Source organism: Zosterops lateralis (genome assembly GCF_965231275.1).
Source record: "Zosterops lateralis genome assembly, chromosome: Z".
Lineage (NCBI taxonomy): Eukaryota > Metazoa > Chordata > Aves > Passeriformes > Zosteropidae > Zosterops > Zosterops lateralis.
This window is the reverse complement of record NC_139800.1, coordinates 141,442-154,193: the sequence shown is the minus strand read 5'-3', so window position 1 is coordinate 154,193 and position 12,752 is coordinate 141,442. Positions and strand designations below refer to the sequence as shown.

Below are 12,752 nucleotides of genomic sequence, written 5' to 3'. Positions count from 1 at the left end.
TTAAAAGCAGTCACCCTTCTGCAGCTGCTGCACTGCCCATCCGGTTTCCTATGCACAATATTATAATTCACACCACTGATAATGCACTGGAGCTCCATCCAGCCCTCCAAAACACATCTTTCCACTTGGCTGCTGCAAAATCCTCCCCAGGTTACAACACTTTAAGAAAAGCCATCCATACTATTTACTTTGCACAGGTATTTTCCTCTGTAGGCAATATAAAGTACATGTTTAACACCGAATACCTTAATTAAAAACTAAGTATTGGGTCGCTGAGATGTGGTCAAACAACAACGTGTAAATACTCAGACAGCAAATTCTGCATGTGTGTCTCTAGTACAGCACAGAACAGCTCCCTGCCACAACTGGTCCACAATTCATGATTGTCATTCAGAGGCCTATTCTGTATCGCTTCACTGTGAAAAAACCCATATATCTGGATATATTTCAATGAAATACTGTATTTAGCCAAGATATCAGTAAGTCTTTACAAATAATAGCTTTAATCCTATTAAAACTGGAGGACCTTAACAGCATTTCTTCAGTAACACTTAAACAATTGTCTCCTTCCGAATGTGCCAAGTGTGCAATCAGGATGTACCTCCATGCTATTGTTATATTCAGCCCAAACCACCACGTCTCACCTTGTGAACCTTGACCTTTGAGAGATTTTTTTAGCCAGTGCTCAGTTACTGCCACAGTCGCATTACCTCTGCAAACACCAAAGGGTTAAAGGCAGCCCCAATCAATAGGCCTACAAGGAAAAAAAAAAAAAAAGGAAAACGAGTATGCCTTACAGCATCTTCTCAATGCTTTTATGCACAATTCTACAATAATATTGTTTCCTTCTGGCCTTAGAGAAAGGCACAGCAACTCCCCCCCTTTAATGTATCCTAAAGAAGAAAACCACAATACAGCACCCTGTAAATAGAACAGCATGCAAAGCATCCTTAGTCACAAGCATAACTACAATTACAAATAATTCAATCAATTTTATTTAGTTTAGTTTTAAAATAGACTGCATAACCAGTGTCCCACCCTTGCAAAGCAAAAATATTTTAGTAAGGGTCATAAATCTCAGCTCTTGCCCATTCCTTAAGCATAAAAAGGCACAAAAAGCCAAAGTAATCTCAGTTACTGCAAATATGTACATTTACATACAGAACCCTTTATGACTACGTTAGCCACATACCAGTGCTGTGTGTCTAAAGTGTGCATTCACATACTGTTTTGGGATGGTATCTTTCTGCAAGCTCCTCTGCTTTTGGCTGCCATGAAGGGAGGAAGCTATCCCAGTGTAGTAGCTCAGTGACTGCATTGTGTTCAGGAGCTGATCTGCCTCAAACCAGTTCCAGCCGGTTCTGGTCACCCTACATAAAAAGCTATGGCAACCCTCGCTGAGTTGCCAACAAGACCCTGAAAATCGCAGGGGCTGGTTTTTGTGTGGCGTGGGGCCGGCACAACCCTGTGCCCCGGCTCCCCTCCTGCCCGGCCCACACAGCCCCTGCTCCCCAGAGCCCCCCGCACGCTCCCTTGCTCGCCTCCCCCACTTACCTCCCACAACCTGGCTGAGAGCTGTGTGTGCGTGCCTGTCTGTAGCTAACAAAGAGACCGCAATAAAAATCCTCATAGGATCTCTCTTGCAGCACCAGGCAGGCTCGGCCACAGCCCTGGGAGACAGGCTGCTAACTCGGGCTGCTGCCCCTCTGCTCCCCCAGATGAGGGGTGGCTACTCACACACGTCACATCTGGCCCCTCATGCCCACGGCCATGGGGTGCCCGATCAAGGGCTTCTCCCATCTGCCCTCCCCACTCCTCATTCCAGCTGGGGCTGCCCAAGTGGCATTTTCTGTGCTCTGAGCAGCATTACTACAGAGTACCCACAAACGCGCCTCCCTCCCCTCAAGAAATCCATTTCCGCAGCAGCAAGATGCCTACAAAATAGTTCCTTTGCCCCCTCCTCGCAGCGCCGACTTGGCTGCTACACTGATTTTTATTTTTTTTTTCCTTTCCTTTGCTATTCTACTGTGCTGGAGGCCTTGAGAAGCATCGAGCTGCAGCCCCACGGCTGAGCAGCCCCCCCCGGCCTGCGGCCGCCGGCTGGGGAGGCCCGGTCAGGCTCTGCGCAGCTCCCATCCCGCAGACACTGTGCGGCCCGACCGCCTGCCCGGCCCTGCGCCTCTCGGGCGATGCCTGACCAGGGTCTCGGCCCCCTGCGGTGCCCACGCCGCTCCGGGGGTCCGCACCCACCTGTGCCCGTGGCCGCTCTTCTCCCTGCGCTCCCTCCTCGGCCGCGCAAGGGCCTTCCTCCTGCATGGCTGACAGGCACCCAGACCGAGACAGCAGCCACCCCGCTCCTCCTGGCTACTCACCCTTGCTCTGGGAACACCAGTAACCACCTCCGCCTACGCGCTGAAACCCCCTCCTCGCGGAGGCTGCGGGAGATGCTGCTCTGCAGAGCTCCCTCCGGGCGGGTGGGCGACCCCGGCAAAGCCCCTCTGCCCCTGGCTGCACCTGCAACTGAACAGAGGTCTCGGGCACAACCCTGCACCCCTCCCTGCGGAGACACCTTCTTCGCATCCCTCATCCCCACCCCGTTCTGGGGAGAACCACCATGTTCTTCCGCTGCCTCGGCCCGTCTTCCCCGCACAGGCTGCTGCGGCCGCAGCCGCGGCCGGCCCTCCCTCGGCCCCTCGGTCCGGGGGGCCGCTCCCTCCTCCGGGCTGCCGCGGCCCCGGGCACCTCCCCGCGGGTCTGCGCGCTCCCGGCCCCAACTGGCCCTGTCCGAGCGGGCCTTGCGAGCCCTGGGGACGGCCGGGGAGGAGAGGCCGCGGCCCCTTCGGCGGCGGGGGAGAACGATCCGCCCCCGCCCGGCCGGCCCGGAGCCGCCAGCCCGGGAAGTCCCTGCACGGGTGCCCGCGGGGCTTCGGCCGCCGCCGGGCCGGGAGGAAGCGACCCCATAGCATGCAACCTCCGGTCCCCATGCGACACACCTGCTGCGGCCGGAGCCGGCGGGCTCGGGCAGGGCTACGGCCCGCGGCGCGGCCCGGCCCCGCGTCGGAGGAACATAATGGCAGGAGGCTGCGGGGCTGGGCGGTGGGGGTGGGGGTGCTCGGCGGCACAGATGGGGAGACGCTCCCGTGTGATTCCGTGTGGAACGGCTCCCTGGAGAGTGCCGGGGGCGGGGAGGCTGCGGGGCCGCCGAGCGCCCCGGGGCCGGGTCGCGGCCTCCCGCAGCCCGGACGGGTCGGGGAGAGCTCCGAGCGGTGCCTGCGGCAGAACCGCGCCGAAACCGGGGCCGAGCTCTCCCGCGCCGAGGCCGGCGCCGCCCGGGTGCCGTGGGAGACGCTGCCCGGGGCCCGCCGGGCGCTCTCCTCGCGGCCGAGCGCCTCAGGCCTCGACGGGCAGCCGGGGGCAGAGCCCGCGGCCGCTGCTCCGGTTCCAGGCCAACAAAGGACGGGAGGAGCCACACGCTGCCAGCCCTGGCGGTTCAGCCCCTCCGCCGGCGCTGCGGCCGCCGTGCCTGGGCCCGGCCGGGGTCATCCCCCAGGCCCCGGGGCGCGGCCGGGAACCGTGTCCCGGAGCGATGCCGCCTTTCCTTCCCCACCCCGTTCTCCGAGCTCTCTCGGGCCCGCCTGCGCAGCGCCTGCGGCCCGTGCGCTGCCTCTGACCAGCCGCCTTTGTTGGCTGCGCGGCATCCTGGCGGCATCGCCATTGCTGGGAACGGCAGGACTAGCTCCCGCCCTCTCTCTGCTACCACCGTGCAGCACCATTTTCAGAATGTAAAGTTTTGCACGCGAATCATTTTATTGAATCATACTAATAGCTTTAAATACATTACATCCATCTCAAATTTGTGCTATGAAGATAGAGTATAATAAATATTCTAGATAAAATAATGCTGGTGTATTAACGTCTCTTCGGAGCCTGTTAGAAAGGAGGCATTCTGCACAAGCACAGCTCCTGGGAAGCTGCCCCAGGAGCTGTGCCCGCAGGTATCGGTAGGGCAGGAAATTACCCATCGGGCCATACCCTGGCTACTCCACTCCAGCCTCCAGGTAAAAATTCTAACTTATTCCAGCTAACCAAAACAGCGGCAGAACGTGGGTTCTACTGATTGTCAGCAGTGGCCATCAGTGAGTCTGACAAGTTTCTAGAAACTGAACGTAATACATGGATTTTAGGGTTTATATAAAAGTGGATTTGTGCACTAGTTTTAATGTTGAAGAAGGGCCATGCAATTCAGCTTGCACAAGCCTTGGGCTCATCCTGCAAGTGACTTGTAGAATTAGCCATGATAATTGCAACACCCTGTTTCTTCCCATTTCACCAATAAATGGAATTGATTAAAGAAGTGAAAACTACATTCTGTTTACTTATAGTGAATTTCTGTGTTCAGCTTGCATAACAGCATCAAGAAGATGGCAGCTGCAACTACTACTCTGGTATTAATATCTGAAATGTTAATCGATTTCACAGTTCATACATGGCACAGAGGTCCTTGCATGTGATGCCTTTCACACAAATCTACTGTTTTCCTTCCAGCCAGGTGTCCTTGACATCTCCATGGGAGAAAAAGTCTGTCAGCCTAAGTATTTCACTTAAAAAATATAAAATGAAGAGCATTTAAAGTATATTTTATAAGCCGTGCCAGGCTGATAGCACTTCTCCAGTGTTTTTTTAATTCAAGCACACAAAATAACAGGTTCAGCACCATGACTGTTCGTGTGGTCACTTCTGCATTGAGAGGAGGTTTTGCCATGTTGACCATATGTCTTGGCTCTGGAAGCTTAGAGCACAGGTCCTGTTCACTCTCCCAGACACTGTGCCACATAATCCTTGGAAGCTGTGGTGGAAGAAATTCTCCTTGGTTAAGTTATCCTGTTTTATCCCTTGTCTTTGCAGTAGAGAGGTTCAAATTCCCCAACCCTGCAGTCCTTACATGGACATTCTCCATCTCAACTAATGAAACCATCACCAGTGGATCCTTCCAGCTGGACTCCAGCTCTGAGATGGGATCTTCTGGTCACCTGTGCTGACACTTGCAGAGTCCCATAACTTGTATTTCTTTCTTTGGGAACCAGAGCCCCTTCCCCCCCCCCCCCCCCCCCCCCCCCCACACTTTTCTTTTCCTGAAGAAATGCCTCCAGTGCGGCCTGCTGTTCCTTCTGAGCAGTCAGCAAGGAGTGCTGCCAACTCAGAACACTTTGATGCTATGCTGAATGCTGAACTTGAGTGCAGTAATAACTTCTTAATTATTTAACTTCTAAGGACTTTAAGGCTCTTGAAATTCAGAACTCTAAACAGTGGTGTATTCATTTCATGCCTTCTGTACAGGGAATCAGTTTTAACTGCATTAAACAGAGCCTATGCACATTACAGATGTGCTGGGGCCGAAGAGGATTTTGCAGGTGGGTTGACACAATAAAACTGAAGCCAATTTACATTTGATTTCTTTTATGTCGGAATAAACACTGCATTTTTTGTCTTTCCTACTTTTGGGGAGGACAATAACAAAACATTTCCTTTCTAGCTAGCAAAACATGCTTAACTTAAGCAAGAAGGGTAAAATATAGATTCCATGTTTCCAATCTTAAATTTGTTTTCAGAGTAATAGCTTTACAACTTCTGGCAAATGCTTAATGTCTGTTAATTCCATTGGCTTTTTCACCATAAAATTTATTGTAACATGATCAACAAGAGCAGAGCAGAAGTTTGTATTTCTTGTTTTAGAATACTTTTCTTTTTATCACTGTTTAGAATGCAGTGTTACTTTCCTTTAACAATGTATATTTAAATATTCAATATTTAAAAACCAGCTTACAATTAAACTTCCCCTTTTCAGATGCTCCTATCACTAATCTCCAGGTATTTTCTTGGGGAAAAAAAATTTCCTTTGCTAGTTATTAAAATATGTCTTCTATTGCATTTTGGACTAAACCCCCCAGGATTGCTTTTTAAAATGATGAGATTTATTAAAAGAAGGTGATCTCATAGGAGATAAGATGAAGGACTTTGGTAGGGAGGAATCTACAAACACTGCCCAGAGCTGTGGAACATCTCCACAACAGGCAGTTTCTCCCAGATTTAAAGAATGTGTTCATGGAAGTTGGCAACTTGTGTTATTTATCTGCAAGGAGAGAATCTTTAACTACAGAGCGAACATTTGCAATGCCCAAGTAGCATGAAGAGTGAGAAACCCTAACAACTCTCAGGATGTTAAAACTGTAAAAGACCAAATACTTCAATGTCTTGAACAACAAGAGACCCCCATCTTTAATCATCCGTAAGAGAGATGCTGATTCAGATATAATACAAAGCCAAGTGGATTTGTCAGGGTTTAATGATACCTTTTTTCCTGCCTGTTAACAAACCAGAGCAAACTAAGCATTATCCAAAGAAATCAGAGTGGTTAGTGAGGATCGTGGGCTTAAAACAGTTCTGTTTGTGAGGAGTTACAGTCAATACCTCAGTTTTTCCACATGTACTGGGAGGTATGAGGTAACACCATGCTGTGCCATGCTGAGAGGTCACAGCTCCTCTGAACAGGCAAGAGCAGAGCACACATACCTCGGGCACTCACCTACATATGAACTATAGTGTGAAGCGTATTCCCAGTGGGGAAAAAAAGGGCTTTGCTCAAAATCTGCACATATATGAGACTCGGTGTTGCACATGCAGCAGGCCTGGTACACAGGCCATATGCCTGCAGCACTTGCTGGCTCATCCACAAGCTGCCAAGCGGTGACACTGGTGTTCAAGGCAGACAGCTGAAGGCACTGTCACAGGGTTACATCTGTTGGCAAAAGCATGCCTTCAAGCCCAAGCATTTCTAGATATGAAATAGGAGAAATTAAAAACTTGTATCACATGATGATTGTCAAAAGCTGGAAAAGCATTTCTTCTGCACAGGAGTATAATTTTTGGAGAAACAGACTACTCCCAGAGGCGAGGCAGCCACAGCTCCCTCTGGGCCTTATGCCAGTGCCTCACTCCCCCCACAGGGAAGAATTTCCTCCTCATTTCCAATCTAATCCTGCCCTCTGTCAATTTAAAACTGTCATCCCTTGCCCTGTCACTACAGGCTCTGGTGAAAAAACATGTACCGTAATACTTTATGTCTGTATACTCCCTTTATACAGCATCTACCACCCTGAGGCTCCCTGAGCACTGGTCACTCAGTGCTGTGAGTGCACCACACCAGTACTTTAGCCAGACCAGCGGCTCAGGGTGTGCAGGCAGGAGCTGCTGAGGACCAGCACACACCTGATCACAGCCATCTGCCCAGCAGCACAAGGAATGCAGCCTCAGGCCAGACCTCCCAAGCTCAGTCCCCCAGCTGCTTACACAGCACAACACAACCGCAGGCATGCTGCAGAATGCAAGGCTGATGGATTTTTGGATTTTCCGTGATACTGCTCTTTTCCACTTACGAACACTTTCCGAGTGCTGGGCCAGAACCCCTCAATCAGTTCCTCATCAGGAATTAGCCACCTGCGTGATTAACATCAGTACCACAGAGCTCAGCAGCCTGGCACATTGAAGAATGCCTGTTTTGTTCCCTTAACGTGCCATATGTATGGGGCTTTTTTCCTTCCTCCTCCTGATATTTATTCAAGTATATGAGGATTATTTCTGAATTATTCATCATACAATATCTGATTAGACTGTGGCGGTGCCGGTTCCCACTGCTTAATGAATGAGCCATTAGGCTTTTGCAGATGGTGCCATCAACAGCTCCTGTTCTGTGTGTTCCATGCATTTACCCAGCAAAAGGGGAGTGCTGAACCTGAACACAGGGTGGGAGATGAGTAATACTCATGCAGTGATCCTGCAAACCACACAAAGAGCAAGTGTTGCTGCCAAACTTACATTTTGTTCTAGATGTTATCTAATATAATTTTCTCAGAAAATCGTGGTATAGCTAAGTATATATCCCACCAAACCTCTCAATAGATCACTTCAAGCAGTGAAGTAGAGGACAGAAACTGCCAGCAGTTTACATATATGTGGTCCTGCAAGGTGTGACAACTGCTGCCATGGCTTATGGCTGTGAGCAGGGGCAGACACCATCTGTGTGCCCCAGGCACTTCTTTCTTGGAAGAGGAGATCAAGACATGAGAGAAGACACTGTATTCCAGAACCCAAGTGGGTTCTGTGTCTGTAAGAGCAGACACAACAGGCACTTGCTTTGAGACACACAACTTGCTTTGGGAGGGCCTTAGGAAGTAGGAGACACTGCATAGCTCTGGATGATAATGAGCTTGAGAAGTCCTTCCCAGATTACACAGCCTGGCAGGGTTCCTGCTGGTCCCTTGGGGCTGGCATCTGGACAGCTGGGGAGAGGGGCACTGGGGACGATGCCATGTGACACAAGGGGTGCTGCCCCTGTGCAGGAACAGGCACTCAGGACCAGCAGTAGCTGTGCTTGTGCTTCTGCCTTTCCAGAGCCTACTCTGGAAAATGGAATAAGCACATAATAAAAGAAGGAGGAACCCAAGAGTGATTTTTCTGCTGCTTTTCCTCTGTGTACTTCAGGAAATGCTGTCCTCACAGATGAGGTTGGCAGCAGCAGCTCAGCCTGGCTGTGGTTGCTGATTCCAAGCTGCCCCCGATGATCTTCCTACGATAGAAACAAAGTTAAAATCAAGGCACCTTGCTGGTTTGTGGCCAGCATGGCCAGGGAGTCTTTCAAACACTCATACTTTCCATGCTGGTCCTTGGCATCTCCTGCTGGAAAAAGGACATCTGATTCATCCCCACCTACCAAAGATGAGTCAGGATTATACAAATTCCATTTAGTTTGTGTAACAACACTGCTTCCCATGTTGCAAACTTTCCTGTCTGCTGCCATAAAAGTCTACTGAACAAATCTCTGAACATGCAGTGATCAGCAAGAGATGCCCCCAGTGGGGGCTGGTGGCTGGCATGTCCTGGTTTTTGGTCCCTCCCTAGGACAAATGGGGGTTGTTATCATTCTAATTTCTCTCAAATTGCAAATACTGCTGCATCTGCAGTGATTCTCTCACCAGACAGGATTTAATAACAGCTGGCTATTGGCTGCAGCTCAAACAGCAGCTTGTTTGCAGCTTCCCTCTCCTGACAACCTGACCCCCAAGGTCTACTGCAGGCAGTCCCATAGCCCAAGGTACATGTCCTGTCCCTGCCAGTTCACTAAATCCTTACTGGGCTTTGGCATTGCCCATGCTCCAAAGATGACTTTGCCTGTGTTAGCATGGTGAGAGGGAGGGAAGCTGCTGCACTCCTCACCTGGTGAGTGCTTTGCTACTCCACGGAAGTGTTAAAATACTCAACAACCTACACCACCAAAAATATTTTAGAGGGCACCTGAGTTAGGAAGACACTTGTGCTGGCATATCAGAGCACCCAGTGGCATGCCACACTGCTCCTCATATGTACCAGCACTAGGGACAACCCTCTCCTATTCACAAAGGGAGAGAAGAGACCAGGATGATCTCTTGGGTACAGAGGAGGGGAGAGGCACCAGAGCAGCATCCAGCCCAGCCCCGAGGGTTTCACTGCTCAGCAGCAGCCTATGCTTAGTTCCATCAGCCAGATTAGCAGTCTCAGATGGCTTTCCCCTCTGCAGTACAAAAGGGCAGGTGGGCAGGCTCTTGACTTGTTTCATGTGAAAGAAAAGCTACAGCAGCTTCCTGCCTAGAAGGGTCCCCCAATGACAGAGCACTGCTCCCTGTGGGGCACCAGGTGTGGGGCCACATGTTTCCCCAGCTCCTCTGCTTGAGCGTGGGTTTCCTACACCGTGTGGTCACCACAAGCCCATGGCAAGGCACCTGCTGCTGTCACTAGTGACAGTGCTGGGGGCTGCCTGCACCTACCTGGCCAAATAACAGGCTCACATTCTCTGGGGAGTGGAAGGCCCATCCTCCCTTCCAGCCCCAGGGATCTTTTCACTTTGTCCCCTCATCTGTGAAACCTCTGCTTCAGAAGTTAGGCTCCTGTGCAAGAAGTGTGCAAGAAGTGGCTTGGCTTCAGATCAGTCAGAAATCTCCATCTTGCACTGCATGGGTGCAAATAATAATGAGGCTGAAAAAGCAACTGCTGAACATCATCTCTCCACTCATGAGATTTTTTACTACTTCTTACAGCTGTCCAAAAATATCTGTCTTACATAACTGAACCCACTCTAGTTTGTGATACATCAGAATTCTAAGGATACCTTTTTTACCTTATATATACACCACAATTTGAACATCCTAGAGCTGAGAGGCAGATGGAGTTTAACAGGAACTATTCCATCAACAGATGCTACTACTGAGTTCTCTCTGCTCGGTCTGGGAATGAACTGATGGGCAAGGCAAGAAAACATGTTTTCTTACAGAGACACCATCTGCCAGCTTGAGAAGCTGCTGTCACCAATGACTCAGGATCACTTGTATAAGGAAAAACATTATTAATACCGTTCTCAAGACAGCCCTATTATTAACTATATATAAACTGTATTGTAATTATTGACTAGCATGAAGTCTGTAGCAATAAGAAAATACTTTAACTAATTAGTCTAAAAGAAAAATAACTGTAAACAAAATTAGTTGAGAAAGGGTGGTTATTTCTCTTGGGAACCTTTAGGTAATAAACCTGGGTTTAATCCATCTTTACTATCATATTCTGTTAAGAATTGTTGCATGACATCAGACAGCTTTTCTAGTTGTGGAAACTTACAGTCTCCACATAACAACAACAACAAAAAGGGTTTTGTTTATCAGAGTTTATAAAGAAAAGAAGGGATTATTGGATTGCCAGCAGCAGAGATGAGGAGTTCCCATGGGTTTTTTTATAGAACAGGATGATAGGAGGTGTAAAGGTGTCCCAGCACATGCAGGGTACTAAGGGCCTGATGGGCACATGGTTCTTCTCAGCAGATCAGAAAAGGAAAAAAAGATGATGATGGCAAGGCAACACCAGAGTGGGGAGTAAAGCACTTAATTCCAAGTAAAACTCACTCCAGCTAGCAAGTGGCTTGCTCCTGTGTATCCCACCACAGGAAAGCATGCTGTACTCATGTTAAAACCTGGATTATCCATGAGCAGACAGAAAGAGAGAAACCAGCAGGGGAGGTTCCGCAGTGGTAATAAGTCCCACCTCTGATTTATGTGCTGGAATGCAGTGACGTGCAAACAGCTGCAGTCTTCTACCTGCCAGCATGGGTAAATGGCTTGTCATGAAACACAGCTGTTTTCTGATTCAAATGAACCCACTATTTCCACTAAAATAAGAGCTGGTAATCCAATGGGTGTTTCAAAATCGTGTTTTCTTGCAGCTGCAACACTGAACCAGAATCTGCAGCAAATTTCTGCATATCCCTAGGACCGGCATGAAACAAAGCCTACAAAACTTTGAGAATCAACAAACCAGCATTTTATAGCGACTCTGTAGCTTCTTAAAAGACTGTTATGCTTCTTACAGACCAAAAATATACTGGATTTGGTAGGTTATGAATATCTCAAAGCAGTCCTGAAAATTTTCTGGACGAATCCCAGTCCTGCAAAGCAGGTCTCATGCATACTACTGGCATTCAGCAGAAGAGGAAAGAGAGGAAAAGAGCTGGCAGGCACAAAGAAGACAGGATGTGAACAGAGAAGACTCCTGGGACCACTTTAAACACCTACAGCTCTGGCAAACAGCCCTTTCAGAGGGGAATAATCTGAGCAGTTTCTGACAGGCTGCCTGGTGGTAACCCACAGAAGAGATGCTTACCTCTGTAGGCATTGATCTTTTCTCTGTGGGGAAGACAGGAGGAAGACTGTCCATTGACAGGACCCAAGGGAATGGCCTGAAGTTGTGGCAGGGGAGGTTTAGGTCAAATATTAGAAAAAGGTTCTGCCCTCAGAGGGTGGTGGGACACTGAACAGGCTCCCCAGGGAATGGTCACAGTCCCAAGGCTGCCAGAGTTCCAGGAGCATTTGGACAACGCTCTCAGGCACAGGGTGTGACTCTTGGGGATGGCCTTGTGCAAGGCAAGGAGTTGGACTCCATGATCCTTCCAACTCAGTGTATTCGGTGAGTCTGTGACTTGTGCTGCCCTGCCATGCACAGTCAACATCCCTCCTCTTACAGGATGTCAGGAAGCAGAGCTGGCTCATGTTTAGAGAGATGAAATAAATGATAACCATCACGTTAAGTCATCAGAGAGCCCAGGAAGCATCTGAGAGCTGCCTGATCTTATGTGTAGTGAAGTAATTTGCATAACAGGTTGAAGACTTTTCATCCTAATTGCAAGTGAGTTTGAAAGCTGAAAGCAGAGTGCCAGCAGATTCTGTCTGAAGGGGCAGATGGGGAAGGCCTGGTCGCTTCCTCCCACATCCGCTGCAGATGTGGAGGCTGGTTGCTGTGGTAACACACCCCCACAGGGATCCGGGGCTCCTGCTCACTGCATGCCAACAAGGATGGGAGACAGCATTTCTTCTCATTAGCTCTTAAAATAAGCCTGGTATGACTAAATTGCTGCAGAACTAACACAGAAATTAGTAACTGCCTAATTGCCACAACATGGAGGTGTCCTCACTCCATTCCTAGACTATTGCAATTACTAAATGATCAATCTTTTAAAAAAACCCAACAAACCAAACTCCCTGAAATTCCCAACCTGATACTTTACACCTATCTCCAATTCCCAGCAAAAACCTTGGAACTCAGAACGCTGCACTTTAAAAAGTGAGATCTTACTGTGCCTGAATTAAAATTCTATGCAAGGAGGAATACTGAAACATATC

At 49.2% G+C, this 12,752-nt stretch overlaps 1 protein-coding gene across 6 annotated transcripts in view; it reads right to left on the bottom strand.

Annotated features, from left to right (window-relative positions):
- Window positions 1–2,692, bottom strand: part of LOC310922703 (zinc finger protein 532) — a 31,384-nt gene extending 28,692 nt beyond the window's left edge. The window contains exons 1-3 of one of the 6 annotated variants that reach the window (XM_083883437.1): window positions 2,373–2,692; window positions 1,193–1,416; window positions 645–754 (exon numbers count right to left, since the gene is read on the bottom strand). The gene's annotated coding sequence lies outside the window, so the exon portion shown is untranslated. The other 5 variants (XM_083883440.1, XM_083883438.1, XM_083883439.1 and 2 more) reach the window with 5 other exon arrangements.
- Window positions 2,693–12,752: the final 10,060 nt, after the last annotated feature.